Genomic DNA, 7,303 nt, shown 5'->3' on the forward strand with positions numbered 1-7,303 from the left:
GAGGCCAAGGCCAGTGGATTACCTGAGGTCAGGAGTTCAAGACCACCCTGGCCAACATAGTGAAACCCTGTCTCTACTAAAAATACAAAAAGTTAGTCAGGCATGGTGGCTGGCACCTGTAATCCCAGCTACTCAGGAGACTGAGGCAGGAAAATTGCTTGAACCCAGGAAGCGGAGGTTGCAGTGAGCCAGGATATATCATGCCATTGTAATCCAGCCTGGGCAGCAAGAGCAAAACTCCATCTCAAAATAATAATAATAATAATAGGACGATGGGGGGAAAAAAGGCTTTCTTTAGGCCCAGAGGGATTTTTAAAAACAATTTAACCTAAACCATTTGCATTAGGAGAAAGTTTCCTGAGTAGTCAACATTGTAGAAATATAAAATCGGTATTTTACCTAAAATGAAAGTGAAAAGTTTATTAAATACTTAGAAGTACTTGTTACCCACAATACTTCATTCTAGATTATCAAAACACTCTAACTTGTTCTTACCAACTGAGCTCACACCGGCCAGCGGGCAGAAGTACTCAAAAATCTCCACGAATGCTGGTCACTGAAGACACCTAGAGGACATATTTAGAAATGACACAAAAACAGGACGGCAAATGTTCAACATTCCTGTCTTTGTGTTTTAAGGAGCCTATTTGTTCAGGATGCCCGATGGGAGAGGAGAGCAGAGTAGGGAATCAGGCCTTTAGTGCCAAAAAACTGAGAAATCAGATTCTTGGCACATGCCAGAGTAATTTTCAGAATGTGCTACGTTAGTTCCATAACAGCATGTTCTGTGATAGTCATGTTGCGACAGATGAGAATGTGTGTCTCATTAGCTAAAAAAGAACATCATTGAAAACCTATATTGTGATGGACAGTGGTCAAAGAAGCCAGGAAAATCTTTGCTTTGCCCTCGTTTCTAATTTGCTTTCTTGTTGCTCAGTCCTATTTGCACCCATGAATTGTGGACATTTTTTAAAGTTATGTTTAAGTCATTAAATACTCTCCTTTGGGCCGAGCACAGTGGCTCATGCCTGTAATCCCAGCACTTTGGGGGGCCAAGGTGGGTGGATCACCTGAGGTCAGGAGTTTGAGACCACCCTGGCCAACATGGTGAAACCCTGTCTTTACTAAAAATACAAAAATTAGCCAGGCATGGTCCCCATGCCTGTAACCCCAGCTACTTGGGAGGCTGAGGCAGGAGAATTGCTTGAGCCTGGGAGGCGGAAGTTGCGGTAAGCTGAGACCACACCACTATACTCCAGCCTGGACAACAGAGCAAGACTCCATCTCCAAAAACAAACCTCTCCTTTGACTGACCGAAAGCCCCCGCTATGGTCTACCCTTTGGTAGAAAGGAGAGATGACCCATCTTGTCCCCTTTGGCCCATCAACCTCCCAGTCCTCTTCCCAGTTAATAGCAGGCTGGTAAGAAACAGTGTTTTGTTCCTGCTTTAGGAACTAAACTTTTACAATCTGGGTGAGCAGCAATGTGCCATCACAGCAAATGTAACAATCATTTAAAACACAGCTACAGCTATCACAAGAATGACTATTTTTAACACAAAATTCCATGACCCAGAACAAACTTTAAATATTTTAAGTAATATTTATTACAACAAGAATGCAGGCTGTGTCTAGCAGTCCTGGATAATGGAATTTAACCAGGGCCCTCCTGTGGAGTATCACACTACTTTATGAGAAAATTCTCCTTTCCTATGTTATAGAGGGAACAGACCATGTACGTATAAAGGGTATTACTTCAGGAACATCTGCTTTAGTGACCAATTATTGATTTAAAATATATGAGCTTTCCTTATAAGAACTATTTGAAAACTTTAGCTTAAAAGTTTTCATCTCTTTTGTTGGGATGAGGATCAGGGGGCAGAAAGGAGTTTCTTCCCATGTCTGGAAGTACTTACCAATGACAAACTCGAATCTGAGGTTACATTTTCATGTCCAGACAGGGTGTGGTCGGACATAGACTTGGAACTGGGAGAAAATGTGCATTTGGCAATTTTCGACTTTTTTTCAAGAGGGAAAACAATGAATAAGACTGGTTAGTTTCTGGCTGGGTGTGGTGGCTCACGTCTGTAATTCCAGCACTTTGGGAGACCAAGGTGGGAAGATCACTTGAAGCCAGGAGTTCGGAACCAGCCTGGGCAACAGAGCGAGACCCCACCTCTACAAAGAAAAGTAACTGGGTATGGTGGTGTGCGCCTGTAGTTCTAGCTACTCGAGAGGCCGAGGTGGGAGGATTGCTTGGGTTTAGGAGGTTGAGTCTGCAGTGAACCATGATTATGCCACTGCCCTCCAGTCTAGGCGACAGAAAGAGACCTTCTCTCAAAAAAAAAAAAAAAAAAAGAATTGTTAGTTTTACCAAGGTTAAAAGGAATATTTGCTAATATACATGGGGATGGCATTATTGCTCAAGCTTTACTTGATATGAATAATTATGATTTCCATACGTACTATGTTTCAGTCTGGGGCTTGAGTAGCACAATTCATTTAAATCCATGTAAAAATAAGCACAATGGAATCTTTTTAGATGGTTAAAGTTCATATGATGTTAAAAGATTTTGAATTAAACTTGAAGCAATTAACTATGAATGTGATGTTTAATAAGATAGCAGAAATCACTGGGAGTGGTGGATCACGCCTGTAATCCCAGCACTTTGGGAGGCCGAGGCCAGTGGATCATGAGGTCAGGCATTCAAGACCAGCCTGGCCAACATAGTGAAACCCAGTCTCTACTAAAAATATAAAAAATTAGACAGGCATGGTGATGGGCATCTGTATCCCAACTTCTTGGAAGGCTGAGGCAGGAGAATCGCTTGAACCTGGGAGGCAGAGGTTACAGTGAGCCGAGATCACACCACTGCACTCCAGCCCGGGCGACAGTGTGAGACTCCACCTCAAAAACAAAAACAAAACAAAAAAAAAAACAGAAAACAAAAATCCAGGAGACTCATAAAAAGTGGAAAAAACAAAGGCCTAATTCAAAAGATATAAGCTGGTGTAATTTTTTTCCTCTCTTAAGAAGTAGGGTCGGGTACAGTGGTTCACACCTATAAATCCAGAATTTTGGGAGGCCTAGGTAGGTGAATCACCCGAGGTCAGGAGTTCAAGACCAGCCTCACCAACATGGTAAAGCCCCATCTCTACTAAAAATACAAAATTAGCCAGGTGTGGTGGCACATGCCTGTAATTACAGCTACTCCAGAGGCTGAGCAGAGAATCACTTGAACCCCGGAGGGGGAGGTTGCAGTGAGTTGAGCTCTTGCCACTGCACTACAGCCTGGGCAACACAGCAAGACTCCATCTCCAAAAAAAAAAAAAAAAAAAGTATTTTGTACATCTAGGGCATCTGAGATAACAAATGCTATTTGATTTTATTTTTAGTAGTCCAAGGGATTTTCTCTAATTGTTTTAATTTTTAAATACATAATAGACCCACATGAATTCAAATTTTTGGAAGAAGAAGATATGCTATAAAAAATTTTCTTCCCACTTCTGTCCCTTAGCAACCAGTTTCCTGACTCAGAAACAAGCAATCTTTTCTGATTTTTATGTATTCTTTATTTTATACATAAACAAACACACACACATACACACACACCATCTTTCTCTTGCTTTTTGTGCCCTTGTGAGCATTCTAAACATTGTATCCTGTCCCTTGCTTTTTCCACTTAACATATGTGCAGGGCCGGGCGCGGTGACTCAAGCCTGTAATCCCAGCACTTTGGGAGGCCGAGGCGGGTGGATCACAAGGTCAAGAGATCAAGACCATCCTGGTCAACATGGTGAAACCCCGTCTCTACTAAAAATACAAAAAATTAGCTGGGCATGGTGGCGCGTGCCTGTAATCCCAGCTACTCAGGAGGCTGAGGCAGGAGAATTGCCTGAATCCAGGAGGCGGAGGTTGCCGTGAGCTGAGATCGCGCCATTGCACTCCAGCCTGGGTAACAAGAGCGAAACTCCGTCTCAAAAAAAAAAAAACATATGTGCAAACATGAAGTACATACACCTCTCTCACTCTTTCATTCTTTCCTTTTTCTTCTTTTAGAAACGGTGTCTCACTCTTTTACCTTGACCGGATTCAGGCTCCTAGGCTTAAGTGATCCTCCCACTTCAGCCTCGCAAGTAGCTGGATTATAGGTGCATGTCCCAGCTCTCATTATTTTTGTATAGCCACACAGTATTCCATTATATGGATGTACCATACTTTATTTAATGAGCCCTCTATTAGTGGATATTCAAAAGTTGTTTTTAAATTTTATTTCCAATCTTTGTTATTACAAGATTGGCATCGTAAATAATTTTGTATGCATTTATATCTATACATTCCTTGAAGTAGAATTCTGAGTCAAAGGACATGTGCATTTGTCATTTTGCTAGATACTGCCAAATTTTCTCCAAAGAGGTTGCGCCATTTAAACTGCACCAGCATTGTACAGAGTACCTGTTTCCTCATTCTCCCCTTTAAAAAAATATTCAGGCCGGGCGCGGTGGCTCACGCCTGTAATCCCAGCACTTTGGGAGGCCGAGGCGGGTGGATCACGAGGTCAAGAGATCGAGACCAACCTGGTCAACATGGTGAAACCCCGTCTCTACTAAAAATACAAAAAATCAGCTGGGCATGGTGGCGCTTGCCTGTAATCCCAGCGACTCAGGAGGCTGGGGCAGGAGAATTGCCTGAACCCGGGAGGCGGAGGTTGCGGTGAGCCGAGATCGCGCCATTGTACTCCAGCCTGGGTAACAGGAGCGAAACTCCGTCTCAAAAAAAAAAAAAAAAAAAAAAATTCACCACTTTCTTCCCTGAGCCTGAATGTTCTAGTTTTCTAGGCTTTCTCTATTCTGGGTCTTGGCTGCATAAATCCCACATTTTAACATCAACTCTCTGTTGCCATTTGTCACTGTTCCCACCCTCCCCTGAACCACAAAGACCTTGCATTCACCCCAGATATCCTGGCTTGGGTCATGCCATTTTCTCCGCTGGAATGTCTTTTCTTGACAATACCATCCCTCCAACCAACCCAGCTTTCGAATTTCTCCTTTTACGCGCATGAAGCTTTTCCCAATTATCTGGCTCTTATTGAGCTCCTCTAAGAACTTCCCAACAACAAATTTATTGTGCCATAAAAGGGTTACAGGCAGCCAGGCGCAGTGGCTCACACCTGTAATCCCAGCACTTTGGGAGGCCAAGGCGAGCAGATCACCTGAGGTCGGGAATTCAAGACCAGCCTGACCAGCATGGACAAACCCCGTCTCTGCTAAAAATACAAAATTCACTGGGTGTGGTGTCGCATACCTGTAATCCCAGCTGCTTTGGAGGCTGAGGCAGGAGTATTGAGTGAACCCAGGAGGCAGGGGTTGCAATGAGCCGAGATCATGCCATTGCCCTCTAGCCTGGGCAACAAGAGCGAAACTCAATCTCAAAAAAAAAAGGGGTTACAGGCAGATGGAGCTACTGATCCATCTCAGATCTCAGGATAGGCAGGCAGGGGCTGCGTGAGAGCCCCTAGATTGGCATTTCTAGCCAGGTCTGCTTTATCAGTTTACCCAAGAGTCCATACTATCATCATTTTCTATGCATGCCATGACATGAAAAATGAAGATGAGCTTACCAAGAACACCAGGCTGGCACAAAGTCGATGCACAGTGAATACTGTCCAATTGATTGACATGATTTGCCTTAGATTCATTGTTGTCTTCCATAATCATTTCTGCTTTTAGCCATAACAGCCACTAGTAAATGCTATTATTGTTTTTTTCCTCCTTTCCATTATGTAAAAATAAAACCTACACTCTACTTCACCTGGATCACTTCCTACTTCCTGAACATCCTGAAACTTTGTAACCAACATCTCCACCTTCAGCTCTCCTCAGGGATGATCAGGAAGATTCACCAGCACCTCCAGGGAGCACTGAGGGAGAGGTGAGGCCCTGACAGAATCAATACACACAGCTTTGATAGAAATGGGAGCCTCCGATGAGTGCTGATGAAGCAACTAGAGGTAGAGCCCTTGTTACAGACTTCACCTGTGTCTCCACCTTTGACTGTTCTGGCATCAGCAGTGCTGGCGGTCACACTATGGTCAGCAGGGACACCCACATCATAGCCTGATACCTGCACTCAGCTGTTGTGATGGTGACCGTAGCAGGCAGGCAGCGCCACTTTTTTATAAATATCTCAAAAGGCAGGCTGTATATGAAGAGGATACCCCAACAGCTAACCTTTATATGAAGTTTCTTTTTTTTTTTTTTTTCCTGAATGGCCCACCACAGCTGCACCAATGGGGTTTCTATATGTGAGATATCATACTTTACATATGTTAATTCATTTCCAATCTCACAATTGTAATAAAGAAGTATTATTCTTATCATTCCTTTTTTTTTTTTTTTTTTTTTTGAGACAGTCTTACTCTGTCACAGGCACCATCGTCAGCTCACTGCAACCTCTGCCTCCCAGGCTTAAGAGACTCTCCTACCTCAGCCTCCCAAGTAGCTGGGATTACAGGTGTGTGCCACCATTTTTGTATTTTCAGTAGAGACAGGGTTTTGCCATGTTGGCCAGGCTGGTCTTGAACTTCTGGCCTTAAGTGATCTGCCTGCCTCAGCCTCCTAAAGTACTGGCATTAAAGAAGTGAGCCACCACACCCAGGCTTGTCCCTATTTTCTTTTTTTTTTTTGAGATGGAGTTTCACTCATGTTACCCAGGCTGGAGTGCAATGGCGCGATCTCGGCTCACCGCAACCTCTGCCTCCTGGGTTCAGGCAATTCTCCTGCCTCAGCCTCCTGGGTAGCTGGGATTACAGGCACGTGCCACCATGCCCAGCTAATTTTTTGTATTTTTAGTAGAGACGGGGTTTCACCATGTTGACCAGGATGGTCTCAATCTCTTGACCTCGTGATCCACCCGCCTCGGCCTCCCAAAGTGCTGGGATTACAGGCTTGAGCCACCGCGCCCGGCGTACATTTGTTCTTTTATATTGACTTTTTTCCAAGTCCCAATGCAAAAATAGAATAGAATCCAGAAATTAGTTCAATGAGCCATATGAAATTACCTTTATCTGAAGAACACTTTTTTTTTACTATGACCTCTGAAGCAACTTTTATTTAAAAATTTAATAACTAGGCCGGGCGCGGTGGCTCAAGCCTGTAATCCCAGCACTTTGGGAGGCCGAGGCGGGTGGATCACGAGGTCAAGAGATCGAGACCATCCTGGTCAACATGGTGAAACCCCGTCTCTACTAAAACTACAAAAAATTAGCTGGGCATGGTGGCGCGTGCCTGTAATCCCAGCTACT

The sequence above is a fragment of the Sapajus apella genome, unplaced genomic scaffold, assembly GCF_009761245.1.
Source record: "Sapajus apella isolate SASKATOON/1434 unplaced genomic scaffold, GSC_monkey_1.0 scaffold78, whole genome shotgun sequence".
In the NCBI taxonomy this organism is placed as follows: Eukaryota; Metazoa; Chordata; class Mammalia; order Primates; family Cebidae; genus Sapajus; species Sapajus apella.